Source organism: Ascaphus truei, chromosome 5 (genome assembly GCF_040206685.1).
Source record: "Ascaphus truei isolate aAscTru1 chromosome 5, aAscTru1.hap1, whole genome shotgun sequence".
NCBI lineage: Eukaryota > Metazoa > Chordata > Amphibia > Anura > Ascaphidae > Ascaphus > Ascaphus truei.
Window position 1 is genome coordinate 235,619,395 of NC_134487.1, and position 16,023 is coordinate 235,635,417.

Below are 16,023 nucleotides of genomic sequence, written 5' to 3' on the forward strand. Positions count from 1 at the left end.
CCTGAAACCTGTGCGCTTCTGCTCTGGAGACCCTCTGCACATGTACAGTATCAATAAAACACATACAATATACAGTATAAATAAACACTCGTTCTTTACCTTAGCGGCTATGCGCTATGGTAAAGAAGCATCATTTCTGTATTTTAATAATATTGTACAGTGAGCAGGGGGTTCCCTGAGCCAGAAATTAATGCTCAGGGACCCCCCCTGCTCCTGCTCAATATTATTAAAAATACAGAAATGCTGCGTCATTACCATAGCGGATAGCCGCTAAGGCAATGAAGGGGTTAACCCACCGTGCCCGCTTTATTGTGTGTAGTGGGGATGGCTGAGGGGGGTATTTGGCCCTTGGTGTGAGTTTAGGACTTGCGGGGGGGTTGCGGGTGCACTTAACCCCTTCACGACCGTAGCAGTTAATACCGCTACGGTCATGAAGGGGTTAAGCCCTCCCGCTACCCCCCGCAAGCCCTAAACAAGCACCGTTGGGGCTAATACCCCATTCACCCACCCCCGCTACCCACAATAAAAAAAATACACACACACAGCAGCCCCACAATTAATAAATACATCTAAATAAATAAATAAATACATGAAGAGAAATAAATGAATACTGTATATATATATACTGGATATATATACAGTATATATATAATAATCCCTATACATATACAGTATATACTTTGTATATATATATATATATATATATATATATATATACAGTATACAGTATACAGTATATATACACACATGATGAACCAATATACAAATACATGTAGAATGGTTATCAAAATCATACTGTCCTACAGATAACGCTTCTCTATACAGACAATAATAATAATCCATTTAATAATCCTAACTGATTTTACAATATAAAACATAACATTCCAATCCACACAGTACATTGCATTTACATTGTATAAATGATGCATAAAATCTATGCACCATATACATTCTGCAAATGAATGTTAACAATATAATTGCAAGCTACTCTACCAGTAAATACAAACACTTCCAAACAATTCAACTATTTTAACCAATCAAGTATACAAAAATCAATATATACTGTAAGTACCAACCAGAAAACACAATTTAAAACCAAAGCTAACCCTTACAATACCAAGGATTACATCTATCTAATTGTAAAAAAACCTTATACATTATACACAGCATTGTTTAAAGCCCCCTCCCCCCTAATGTTTCTGTTAAACAGATTACACTGAAGGGAGAGAGATATAAAGGCCTAAAGCCCCTTCCCCCCTAATGTTTCTGTTAAACAGATTACACTGAAGGGAGAGAGATGTAAAGGCCTAAAGCCCCCTCCCCCCTAATTTTTCTGTTAAACAGATTACATTGAAGGGAGAGAGATGTAAAGGCCTAAAGCCCCCTCCCCCTAATGTTTCTGTTAAACAGATTACACTGAAGGGAGAGAGATTTTACAGAAACACACATTAGGGGGGAGGGGGCTTTAAACAGATTACACTGAAGGGAGAGAGATGTTTCTGTTACCAGTAAATCTCCCTCCCTGCATTGCTAACCACCCTCACCCCCTACCCACATACCGTTACCCCCCCCCCCCATCCTGGCCATGGCCCCTCCGCTTCTGCAAAACAGACACAAAAATTAAAACATACAAAGTAATGTCCCCTAACCCCTTAATCACCATAGCGGTTATTAACCGCTACAGTCATGAAGGGGTTAACCCACCCTCACCCACCACTCGGGATGCCTACATACCCTCCCACACTAACCCCCCCCCCACCCGTGAGGCCTAACCACCCAGTCAGTACCCACAAGGGAGGCCTACCCACATACCGTTGGGGAAACACCCCACCCCCACCCCAGTACCCACAATAAAAACAGTACAATGACCCAAAATAAACAGCATTATATTTATTAAATACATTACCCACCCCCTGTGCCCCCCCATAAATACAAGATTTATTCTTTTACATTCAGGGTCCATAACGCAGCCCCACACGAGTCCCCGGTGGGCTGGCAGGGCACCTGGACAGACCTACAGTTTACCAGCAGCATTCCACAGGTTCTGGAGGCCTGCTGGTGGATCCTGCCAGCACCATAGCTTTCAGGTGGTCTCCTTGGGTCACCGTGGGCCACAATTGGGTCCCCACGGTTGGCCCAAGGATGTCTGGGAGCCCCGGGTCAAACCCACAGGTGTCTGCGGGGCCTCGGGTGGTTCCCATGGGGGTCTGGGGAACTCACGGGTGCTCACTATGGGTCCGCGGTGCCCCCACAGAAGTGGGACCACACATCATCATCCCCGCACCTATGGGTCGGAGGTGCCCCCACAGAAGTGGGACCACACATCGTCATGCCCGCAGACTACGGGTCGGAGGTGCCCCCACAGAAGTGGGACCACACATCGTCATCCCCGCATGTGTCACCCGTGGAACCACCAGCCTGATACCCTTTAGGATACCCGAGGATACCCACAGGTGGTCTCCATAGGCCCCACGCAAAACCACGGAATCAAACCCTGAATGTAAAAAAAATAAACCTGGCCTATACATTCAATACATACACCCTCCCCCCCAACACCTACAGTACAATAATGTGCAAAATAACTATTATCCAGATATGGATAATAGATTAATTGCCCATTATTAAAAACATTAACTAGCATATACAAATAAATAAAGTACTACTGACCTCATCAATACGAAGTGTCCGACGCCAGCGCCTTCCTTCTCTTGCCCACACAATACATAGCCAAAACCAAGGCAATACATTGCAAGTACATTCAGATATCAATTAACTACACACAATAAAGCGGGCACGGTGGGTTAACCCCTTCATTGCCTTAGCGGCTATCCGCTATGGTAATGACGCAGCATTTCTGTATTTTTAATAATATTGAGCAGGAGCAGGGGGGGTCCCTGAGCATTAATTTCTGGCTCAGGGAACCCCCTGCTCACTGTACAATATTATTAAAATACAGAAATGATGCTTCTTTACCATAGCGCATAGCCGCTAAGGTAAAGAACGAGTGTTTATTTATACTGTATATTGTATGTGTTTTATTGATACTGTACATGTGCAGAGGGTCTCCAGAGCAGAAGCGCACATGTTTCAGGTCTGGGGACCCCCTGCCCCCCGAGATACAGGCCCCTTTAGGGGGTGCCGGTATCCCTCTGCTCTGCTTGGTTTACAGGCCGCGATCACGTGATCGGGCCCTTTAAACCAAGCAGAGGGATACCGGCACCCCCTAAAGGGGCCTGTATCTCGGGGGGCAGGGGGTCCCCAGACCTGAAACCAATGCGATTCAGCTCCGGAGACCCCCTGCACATCTACACTATCAATAAAAATTCATTTCAAATGTATTTATTGTCATTTATTTATTTATTTATTTAGATTTATTTATTTATTTTTTGGCGGCTGCTGTGTGTGTGTATTTTTTTTATTGTGGGTAGCGGGGGTGTGTGAATGGGGTATTAGCCCCAACGGTGCTTGTTTAGGGCTTGCGGGGGGTAGCGGGAGGGCTTAACCCCTTCATGACCGTAGTGGTATTAACTGCTACGGTCGTGAAGGGGTTAAGTGCACCCGCAACCCCCCCGCAAGTCCTAAACTCACACCAAGGGCCAAATACCCCCCCTCACCCATCCCCACTACACACAATAAAGCGGGCACGGTGGGTTAACCCCTTCATTGCCTTAGCGGCTATCCGCTATGGTAATGACGCAGCATTTCTGTATTTTTAATAATATTGAGCAGGAGCAGGGGGGTTCCCTGAGCATTAATTTCTGGCTCAGGGAACCCCCTGCTCACTGTACAATATTATTAAAATACAGAAATGATGCTTCTTTACCATAGCGCATAGCCGCTAAGGTAAAGAACGAGTGTTTATTTATACTGTATATTGTATGTGTTTTATTGATATTGTACATGTGCAGAGGGTCTCCAGAGCAGAAGCGCACAGGTTTCAGGTCTGGGGACCCCCTGCCCCCTGAGATACAGGCCCCTTTAGGGGGTGCCGGTATCCCTCTGCTCTGCTTGGTTTACAGGCCGCGATCACGTGATCGGGCCCTTTAAACCAAGCAGAGGGATACCGGCACCTCATAAAGGGGCCTGTATCTCGGGGGGCCGGGTGTCCCCAGACCTGAAACCAACGCGATTCAGCCCCCCTGCACATCTACACTATCAATAAAAATGTATTTAAAATAATTTTTATTGTGCTGATGTTTGCGCAGAGAGAGAGCAGCGGATCTCTCTCTGCTGCAAACACATCTCGCCCCCACCGCCCATACAGTAGTATCATTTATGTATGTGCATATACAGTACTGTACTGTATGTGTACAGTACTGTATGTTAGGGCTTATAGGGGTTGTTGTTATACAGTATATATATATATATATACAGTATATATACTGCATTACAATTCATTATAGGGGACGGCTTCACAGAGAACAGCTCGCAAGCGCCACCATGTGTATTTTCACGGCATTGCAGTATTTCAGCAAGCCGGAATAAAAAGCTTAAATCCCTGCCGGAAAATAACGCAATGCACTCTGGCAGAAAACGATCAGAAACCTGAATACACCCGAGTACACCCGAATTCGCGGGACTAGCCGAGCTCGAATAAAGTGTGTTGCCAGTGTATGCGCAATTTCCGTATCTTTTGCACATTCCTTTGGAGAAAAAAGGGGGGTTTTGGCGTGGTCTGTGCTGCTGTTGTTCTGATTCTCTTTCTAGTTGCCATTAGAACAGAAGGAAAAATAATATTTTCTGGTTTAAAAGACCCATTCGTGTGGCCAGTACGAACAAACCTTTTAAATAAATTTTTACCAGTTACAGGGCTATTTCCATTCTTTTCCCTTCTCTTCTCTTTCTCTATCTTACTCGCCTGTGCTATATGGTCCACCGCCCAACTTAAATCCGAGTTTCTTCACTTTCTCTTAAGGCTGCACTGCAATTACTAGCAAAAATGTCCTGCCTTTTTTTTCCACTTATAACACTTTCTGTCCCTTTCAAACAATATTCACAGTCTCTAATTGTATCCCAATTTCTGCATATAAACCTTTCATAAAAATAACCCTCAATACTGCACCGACACACTTTATTCGAGCAAATACCCAGTATGTACCTGGCAGATACCTGGAATGCGCCACTCCTCACCTCTGACAAGCCCCGTTGCATTTGCCTTCCCAGCCTGGGTTCATGCCTGGCTGATGGGCGGCTGATCTGTTAAATGATAATGATTAGGATTTAATAGGCTGCAATGCTTCGCGTGTCTACCAGATGGCATAAATTCATGAATTGTAATGCAGTATATATATATATACTGTGCAGTATTGCAGCCAGCGGGAATAAAATGCTTCAATCCCTGCTTGGAAAATAACTCAATGCACTCGGGCAGAAAACAGTCACAAACCTCAATACACCCGGGTATACCCGAATTCGTGGGACTAGCCAAGCTCGAATAAAGTGTGTCGCCAGTGTACCTACTTCCTCAACACCATCATATGCCTTGATTATCTATCAGCAAATTCACTTGCTATTTCTTTCCTATTCACTTTCTTTTTTACTGCAAAGCGTACGTTAACGCGGAAAAAACAGGAGTTCGGGCAGTTTAACGTTTTGGGGTTGCCGCCCAAGTACCTGTGGGCTATATCCTTTCTCTTTTACGCTCAACAATCCCCATCTGTCCTCATGAATTCTCAACACTAATACACAAACACATTTTGGACATAACATACAACTTGATTACGAGAGAGAGGAAAAGGTTGTTCAGGAATCAGTCGGCAGGATTCCGCGCTGTTGCCAACCGTAACGCGCACCTTAACACTCCTCCCTCTGCAACGCGCCAACCACGCAGTCACTACAGGGATCACCGTGTTCCTCTCTGAACTGACTTTCCCTTACTTCCCCATTCCCCTCCTTCCACCAAGTTTACAACGTACAATGACAAGACCCCTAGTCAGCCGGCAAAAATCCCACTCCACTTCGGGCTCCCACTTGCGGCACCGACTAACACATATAACATATAATCATATACCGGGTGACAGATAGTCTAGGTAACAGGTTCGAGTTTAAAACCGGCTCTGGGCAAGATATCTACCTGTCTTTAGGTGACCTTCAGAGCCATATGAGACACAGAAATAGACCAAAAGCGGAGACAGTGCGTATCGGTAGATAATAAATGTTATCTTACCATACTACAGAGGTGATCAGTCTCCTGCCGCATCCGCATTTTGTCCACCTCGGTCCCTCTGTTCACGGCTGTCTGTTGGATCACAACCCAGATGCCCCACGTTGGGCGCCAGCTGACTTGGATCAGACCAAACGTCTGCAGAGTATCTGTCCCCGTCCAGATTGGTTTCCTACGTAGGTGGTGCACTGAGAAAAATCACACTGACACAGGAGTTCAGAATGATAATGTCTGCCTTTATTACTACAGCCTGCGTCTCTATATAGAGGCTGCAGGGGGGGATTGTATGCAAAAGGAGCTCTCTCCGGTCTAAAGGTTGTGTGTAAATACACATGTCAGTGTCTCATTGGTTCTTGTTGGGTCTTTTCCTTGTATGGTCTTGTTATTGTAGGTTTTTGGACACATCAGCATTTGGGTGGAATTCCTGGGGTGGGAGCCATCTTCCATAATTGATGGGAAGGGTAGCTGCGATAGCCATTTTGAGTAAGGAACATAGCAAGGTATTACAGATGAAGAAATAGGCATTTTATCCAATCCATCACATAGGAAAGGTGAAAATCGAATCGAGAAAAAAAAAGAGCCCAACGAGCCTGTCGTGGACCAAGGCGTCGAGCGTTCTCTATGTAAAGAAGGTTCTCCTGGTCTGTGAGAATAGTAAATGGCTCTTACGACCCCTCTAGCAGGTGTCTCCACTCTTGAAGAGCCGTCTTCACGGCCAGAATTTCCCTGTTACCAACGTCATAGTTCCTCTCGGCAGACGAGAATTTCTTGGAAAAATATGCACAGGGATGTAACTTATCTTGGGGCGTGGGTCTCTGGGAAAGAACGGCACCAGCGCCGCAATCAGAAGCATCGACCTCCAGGACGAAGGGAAGTTCGATGTTGGGATGACGGAGAATAGGTGCGGATATAAAGGCTTCCTTGAGTGTCTCGAAGGTGGAGATGGCCTTGGATGACCAAGCAGAAGGATCAGCTCCTTTTTTGGTGAGCGCAGTGAGGGGTGCCACAATGGTGGAAAAACTCTGTATAAACTTACGATAGTAATTAGCGAACACTAAAAAACGTTGTATGGCCTTGAGAGAGTTGGGTCTTGGCCATTCAGTGACTGCTTGAAGTTTACCGGAGTCCATCATAAACCCCTCATCGGAAATGATTTACCCCAGGAACGGAGTAGAGGTCGTATGAAAGGTGCACTTCGCCAGTTTGGCGTACAAATGTTGTTCACGGAGACGGGAAAGGACGTAGGAGGTGTGGCGTATATGGTCCTGGAGATCTTTGGAAAAAATCAGGATATCATCCAAGTATACAATAACAAAAATATTGAGTACCTTACGAAAGACGTCGTTGGTGAAATCCTGGAAGACAGCGGGAGCATTACATAAGCCGAAAGGCATTACCAGATATTCGTAGTGTCCACTACGCGTGTTGAAGGCCGTCTTCCATTCATCCCCCTTCCTGATGCGCACCAGGTTATAGGCACCACGCAGATCCAACTTGGAAAAAATCTTGGCCCCCTGTAATTTATCGAACAGTTCGGTAATAAGGGGAAGGGGTTAATGATTTTTAATAGTTATCTGGTTTAAACCCCTGTAGTCGATGCAAGGCCTCAACGACCCATCCTTTTTCTTGACGAAGAAAAACCCAGCCCCTGCTGGGGAATTGGAGTGACGAATAAAGCCTTTCTTGAGATTCTCCTGGATATATTCATCCATAGCGTGAGATTCTGGTAACGACAAGGGGTAGGTCTTGGACTTGGGTAGGGAGTAACCAGGAACTAGATCGATTGGACAATCGTAAGTCCTGTGTGGCGGCAAGAGGTCTGACTGTACCTTATTGAAAACGTCCCGGAATTGATGGTAAACGGAAGGTAGAATAACTTCGGGAACAGAGGTATTGGCCAGCAGTTGATGAGTCTCGCCTGACCTCGGCCTCCAGGAAATGGGAGCGGAGGAAGTCCAGTCAATGAGAGGATTATTAAGCTGTAGCCAAGGAAGACCAAGGGTGATGGGTATCCCAGGAGCGTGAATGGCATCGAGAACTAAGGTCTCCTTGTGCAGATGTGAAGACAGAAGCAATGGAGCCGTCTCTAAGGAGATGTGGGCCGGGGTAAAAGGACGTCCATCGATACCGACGAGTGCGATGGGAACCTTCTTTCTCACTAGTGGTATGCGGTTTACCCAGGCGAATTCAAGATCCACGAAGTTTCCTCCAGCTCCTGAGTCAATGAAAGCGGCGGTAGAAGTCTTGAAATTATCGCCTGGAAGGAAGACTGGAAATGTAAGTTTCTTAGGGAGTTCATATTTATGAAGGGGACGTGGAGACATTACACCCAGAGAGAGCCCCTCTGTACTCACTGGGTGTTCCCGTTTCCCGGACACAGTGGACACTCCCGAACCAGATGTTCCATGGATCCGCAGTAGAAACACAATCCCCCGGCGTGGCGGAACTACCGTATCGGTGTGCGGATGCGTTGTACCCCCAATTGCATTGGCTCTGGCAACTCCAGTGCAGGACGAAGAGGTGTGGTAGCACTTGGGGGAGCAGGAGTGCTGCTGAGAGTACTGGAGAATGGAACTTGAAAGTTATGGAAGCGAGTGCGCTGACGCTCTGAGCGGCGTACCTGGATGCGTTGATCCACTCGGACGGCCAAATCAATCAGGACCTCCAGTTGATCCGGCCTGGATTGGCGAGAGAGTTCGTCCTTGATGGGATCTGCCAGGCCTTGCCAGAATACGGAGACGAGAGCCTCTTGTCCCCAGTTAGTCTCGGCTGCTAGAGTCCGGAATTCCACAGCATACTGTGTCACCATCCGCTGTCACTGAGTGATCTGGAGGAGAGAAACAGATGCCATCTCCCGACGAGCGGGTGAATCGAATACCCGTTGAAACTCGGCTTTAAATGCCGGGTAATCTTGGGTAAGGTCAGAACGTCGCTCCCAAACCGGGGAAGCCCAAGCCAGGGCGCTGCCAGTGAGGAGGTTATAAATGTAGGCTACCTTCTTGTGATCAGTATTGTAGAGATGGGGGGCCATTTCAAACTGCACCTCACACTGGTTTAGGAAACCCCTACAATCTTGCGGTTCACCTGCATAAGGCTTGGGGGGGAGGAATCCTTACATCTGCGCTGCTAACTGCGCTTGCGGAGTGGGGGCTTACATCTGGCGGGGTCGCGGTCGGTACCCTGTCTGAGAGTACTGCGACCTGGCGTGTAAGTGCAGCCCGCTTTCCAAAAACCCGACAGAAGTTACGCGTATTTGATATGGGCCGCGATTAATGCAACAGAGGATAAGATGGCAACAGTTGTTCAAATTTATCAGTATTTTGTCGAAAACTATGACTTTTACAAATTTTCGCCAGCTCCTCATACGTGGAAGCGTGCAATAAGGAAAAGGTTATGTAGCGATCCCTGTTTTTATCGTATTGAGCCACAATTTGTTGGGGGGTATTGGTGTGTATCACCGGCTTTTTCCTTTATCTATGATCATGATGACGACAAAAGGTGAAAGCTCGTGTTAAAACCAACTAAGGCTAAGGTCCCGCTCCCTCCGTCAGCGCTCCCGCACTGCAGACAGGCGGGGCGCTGACATACACAGACCGCGATATGCGGTCTGTAGGGAGCGGGAGCCGGAGCGGGAGGTGGGCTGGAGTGGGAGGGAGTGGGAGGCTTGAGCGGGAGGGGGGGCGTGGCTTGAGCGGAGGGACCCACTACTCTCCCCCCCCTCCCTCCCTCCACAGGCTCGGGCTCGGGCTGTCATACACACACGCAGGCACTCTCTCACACACACACACGCAGGCAGGCACTCATAAACATAAATACACACACACGCAGGCAGGCGCACACAGACACACAGACACACACACGCAGGCAGGCACTCATACACTAACACACACACACGTACGCAGGCAGGCACTCATACACATACACACACACACACACACACAGAGGCAGGCACTCCACACTCCTCCCCGCTCCCCGAAGCCTCCCCTCCTCCCGTAGCCTCCCCTCCTCATTGGCTTACAGCCACACCACGTGACGCGTCGAAGCTAGGGATTACAATTCTCTTGTTTCCCATAGCGGCTGACGCGTCACAGCTTGTAGTGAGCTGTGCAGCTAGGGGGGACCGGGACCGGCTCTGGAGGATTCCCCTGCTGGTGGGGAAAGCCCGTGCAGCCGCCCGCGCCGCCGGGCACAGCGGGTCCCAGGCCTAAGAAACGACAGTCGCTGCCAAGCAATGCACCAGCACCGGCTTCCAATAACGGTCCCGCCGTCAGTGACAACCGTGAGCCTGAGCCGGATTTCGCGTGCAGTTTCGATCAAGCTTGCATGTACCTATGCAATTTCCAGCCTCATCAGCTGACTACAGGTGGACTAGTCCCGCTGCAAACTATCGACGTGGATGATCAAGAACGCTGGACTGGCAGTGGACCGGCGCCGGCGCCAGCTGAATGGGAAATACTATGGTGAGTATTGTTGCCGTATTATTTTCTGTGTTTTTTTTATTTTGACAATACAGTATCAATATCGGTGCAATTCAAAAGTCAAGCGATTCTCCTGTAAGCAATATTATTGGCTGAGCGGCTTCTACAGTACTGTACTGCAGATACTGAACTACTGTATTGGTGGAACGCTAGGTGCATGCGCATTGGAACCTTTTTGAAACGCATACAGTATGCGTGTCATTACATCGACGGTAGGCATGTGAACAGGAGACGCCCCCCGAGAAAATTATTGGTGGGACTGGCTGAGAACTTCTTTAGGGGGCTGACCATTACAATAAAACCTTTCTTTTTGTTTTTCCTCAGAAAAGGAAACGGCTAATGGAGGGATTTCGATGGATAATATCGCTTTGTGTAACAATGCCTGCTGAATCAGATTTAAAAAACCACGTACCGGAGTCTACAATTTAGCGGCCGTAGTTATTGATTAGGATAGAATACTGTAATACTGTACCTGAAACAATATGCTGATGTTTTCCGGCCGTACAGTATACTGTACAATACTTTTTTATATACAGTACAGTATACTGTATAATAAACCCGAAAAAATAAAAACTATGCATTTATTTTACATGTATCACATACATTATGTGTCTTCTACAGTATACAGTGCCAATACATACAGTACAGTACAGTTTGTGTCTTCTATTTTTTTTAATACTCTTATACTGAGCATGCCTACAGTATACAGTGCAGTATGCCTCGACATTCTAGAAACACTGTATTTTGTTCAGTAGCAAAGGAGCAAATGGAACAATGTAAAACAAATCAACATGTTCTTTTATTGGTGGAGTAAGTACAAAAACATTTATTTACAAATACTGTACAATGTAGAAACATTTTAAGTGCACAGCAATTCAAAACATCAACAGGTGTATGGTTTACTGTTACATTTGTGAAAACATTTATGTCAGTCAGTATGGTTTACAGTCACGTTTTAAAAACATTCTTTATTCATAAAATAAGCAAAACGCAACATCTCCTTTATTAAAGAACGGCAAGTCAAAACATATACTGTACAGTGGGATGGTGTGCAAAACAGTCTGCACCAGTACAGTCCTTGAGGGCAGCAAACAGGGCGGGTTTTCAGGGTAACCTTTGAAAACCGTGCCTGTTTGCGGCCCCCAGCGACTGGAATTGTGCAGGTCCTGTGTGTGTGGACAGCAAGTTAAAACATTTCTGTATAAATACAAGTAAAAAAACACACAACAACATCTCCTTTATTTAAGTACAGCAGGTCAAAACATGTAGGGTACTATTCTGAAGCCAGGGTCACGTATGATGTGTGAATGGCTCCCGATACCATTAACTCAGCTCCCTTTTAAATCACTCCAAGTCCTATAATATTTCCTCCACTTTATTGGAAAAAGCAGCAGAATACAGATACTTGTGGATGGTGTGTAGTGGTGATTTTTTAGTTAGAAACCGGTAGAAAGAGATGGCCTTGCCATGGGAGATTAACAGAGATGGGTGCTGTACTCACTGTCTCCAGGGTGGGAAAGGAAGTGAGGGGCAATGTGGGTAAAAGGAATAGTCTTGGGACAGACAATCTGGGAACAATACAGGGGGAGGGCAGACTAGCCCATTCTGGTGTAGATCTCAGAGGCTGCGGTAGCAGCTCACTGATACATGCCCTGGGGCCAGAAATGCAACATTGTAACATGTTACACAGGCACAGTATGTGTATGCAAAATCCATGCAGCTAAAAATAAGAACTGACAGGCAGAAGCTGCAAAGACAACAGGGGGGTGAAACAGGGATGTGATGTTTGTTCCATGACACTCACCGTCTGGTATCTGGAGATACCACTATATTCTAGGTATATGTGGAACATATGTGCAATATAACAACATAACAATGCAAAGATGATGTCCACATAACGATGGGATACCGGCCGGTACCCCCAGCTAGAAATCCTTCGCCATCTCGGTAAGGGAAGTAGGCGGATGCACAGCTCTGGGTTAGCTTGATGCACCACAATGTCTTTGTGTAAAGGTCTCTTGCACTGTTTTCTTTCAACTTTGTGAGAGAACAGTCCCTTTGACTCTGTAGTTTTCTCTACAGAGTGCATCACCTTGTGGATGTGCCAGTCGTGGTGGTTTGTCACCCTATCACCTGGCGTTTGGCGGAAGGAGATGGCCTTTGGCTCCTTGCAGAAGCGGATCAACGTCCCTGGAAGACTGGTTGTCAAGTCTGGTCAAGAGAGTAGTGCCCCGTTTGGAGAGGCTTCCTGGTGCTGAGCATTGGAGTTGAACGTTACCCGGATCTGGCTGGGTTTCTGACGGTGGTGAACACCAGATGATGGGAGGTGCCGGCATTTTTTACCTTCCTTCAGTGAAGGTTCTGGCTCTGTGTGTCCGCTAAGGAATCTCTTCCGCGTGAAGACCACAATTTGATTCTTGGTCTCTGGCTCCCTTTGTGGGTAGCGGCGGAGCGAAGTGAGCCTAGAGATGGCAAGTTCTCTATTGTACGGGAGGCGTCTTCTTGGTGAACGGAATGGTAGCGGGTTCACCCAACTGCCCGGTCCGTCTTTGACTAGCTCCTTGACTGTTAACCTCGGGAATCCTCTATCTTCCCTCGATGGTGTTTGCTTGTCGTCGTCCCTTCTTGTCTGGAATGCTGTGCACCGTAGGTCATCGGTGCATTTCTCGTCCACGAGAACATCTCCATGTAATTTGGTGAAACGCATTTGTGTCTCTTTGTTGACTGCCCTCAGGAGGTTGTTCTCTCTGTGGACATGACGAAGAACAGTCTCTTTTGTCCTTGTAAATCCTTTTGGGAAATATCTCTGCAACTGTCTCCTCTTACATGTGTGAAAGAACAGTCCTTTTGACACTGTGGCTTCACCTGTAGGGTGCAGTCTTTTGCGGCTATGCCAGCCGTGACAGCTGGTTGCTTTGTCACTTGATACTCTGTGTAGAGGAACGACTGTACGTCTTAGCCGTGCCATTGCTCGCGGGAGGATTGTCTGATTGTTTATTGCCTTTTGGACGATCCCTTTGTCTGTCACCTTTGGGAGGTTACTCTCTTCCTTCGGTGGAATCGACTCATCATCCTTAGCTGTCTGGACTGCTGAGCATCCCAGGCCATTGTCACATCTCCCTGATGTGAGGATGTTTTTGTTGATCTCAGGGGTATGACCTTGTCTCTTCTCTTCACTTGGCCCTCCTATCACTTGGAGATGGCCAAGACATGATTCAGAGAGGGATGTGTGTCCACATTTTGTTACCACCGTTCTGCGGGCGTCAACATAGTCTTGTCCGTGCTCTTTGTTGGTGCACGCGTTGCCCACTATCACCCATCCTAGGTCAAGCCTTTGGGCGTATGGCGCGTTGTGGGGTCCGTTATGCTGTTTATGGACTTTATGTACCCTCATGATGTCCCTACCGAGCAGCAGCAGGATCTTGGCGCCTTGTTCTACCGGCAGGATGTAGTTGGCTATTCCTCTGAGGTGCGGGTAATGGCGTGCCACGTCTGGTGTGGGAATCTCGTCCCTGTTTGTAGCCATGTGGTTGCACTCGATGAGTGTGGGGATAGCTATCTTCACTCTGTTATCCACCGAACATATTACGTAACCGCTTGCTCTTCTCCCTGTTGACTCAGTTGACCCTGCACAGGTTCTGAGGGTGTAGGGTGAGGCATTGTCTTGTAAGTTGAACAAGTTGAAGAACTCCGTCTTCGCCAATGATCTGTTACTTTGGTCATCGAGGATTGCATACATCCGAATAGCCTTCTCAGGTTGTCCCTGGGGGTGCACTGCGACAAGGCATATTTTGGAGCAGGACATTTTGTTGCTTTCTTTTCCGCAAACCTCAGTGCGCTGAGATGTGACGGATGTTGGCTCTCCTTCTCCTTTCTCCCCGCCATGCTCCGCTACGGAGGATGGGTTGTTGAGTTGGTGGAGTGTCAGCGACTCTGCATGTAACGATGAGTGCGTGTTGCTTTCGCACACTTTACATTTGATGTCTTCTTTACAGTCTCTGGCTAGGTGAGTCGTGGAACCACAGCACTTGAAGCAAACTCTGAATTCTCCAAGTAACCTCTTGCGTTCCTCTAGGGACTTCATCCTGAACCCAAAGCACTTGTTAAGTGGGTGTGGCTTCTTGTGTATGGCATTCCCTGTTTGGGTCCCTTGGTTCCTCGTCTCCGGCGACCGACTGATCGGGAGTAGTTTGGGTCATGGGAGGCACGTCCGTCCTGTGGACCGAGATGGGTGTTTGGGTGTTACCATATCTCGCCACTGGTCTCTCGTTCGTCAGGCTGCTTGCACTGTATGTGGTTTGCGCACCCAAGATGAAACTGGGATCGTTCCTTGTCCTTGCGGCTTTGCGGATGAAGCTCAAGAAGAATGAGAATGGGGGGAAGGCGACTTGCTTCTCCCTTTTGTATTTGGACCCTTGTGAAATCCATCTTTCTTGGAAGTTGTAGGGTAGCTTCTACAAGATGGGTCTCACTCCACGAGCTGAGTCCAAGACGTTGAGACCTGTTAAGGAATGGTCTTTCCTTGCGAATTCCAGCTCTTGAAGCAGGTCCCCAAGCTCTCGAAACTTCGAGTAGTCTTTAGTTGTGATCTTGGGGAAGCTGTCGACTCTTTTGAAGAGCGAATCCTCGACTGCTTCGGGGCTGCCGTAGGACTCTTCTAGCCTTTCCCACACTAGGTCAAGACCTACTTGGGGTTGGTGCGCGTTTGCCGCCCGCAGTCTATTCGCGTGCTCTCTGGATTCGTTCCCCAGGAACTTGAATAGCAGGTTGAGCTCTTCCCTTGCTGAGAAGTCCAAGCAGTTGATTGCGTCTTTGAACGTGAACTTCCACATCCAGTAGTTCTCAGGGCGGTCGTCGAAGCTGATGAGTCCTGCTTGCACCAGGTCACGCCGGATCATGTACTTAGCTATGTCTGTCAGGCCTGAGGCCTCGGTGTGTTGGTCACGTTCTAAGGTAGTTGCTGGGAGGGTCTGTGCGGTCGCCTCTTCTTGGCGTGGACGCGTGGTGACTGCTGGTCAGTGTGAGGGGCTGTGTTCTCCCGTGTGGGTGTACCTGGATTGTGAGCCGGTTGTGGTGCATCCGTGTGCGCGCTGGCGTGTGGATCACTGTTGCGGCTGTGGCTATCCCAGGCAGCATGTACCATTGAAGGAGCAGCGTCTTCTCCTCGTGGACCTAGCAAGGCATCTGTGTCTGTGGAGTCACTCCCTCCGTATTGAGATGGCGCGCTGGTGTTTGCGCTGAAGAGGCTCCTTACGTAGTCTTCAGTGTGTTGGATTGGATCCTCTGAGGCTATCCGTATGTACGGTAGCTCCCCACCATCCTGTCTTGCGGCTGCTTCTAAGACTTCAGCTTGGGCTATGGTGGCAGCGGCTTCCTTCTCTT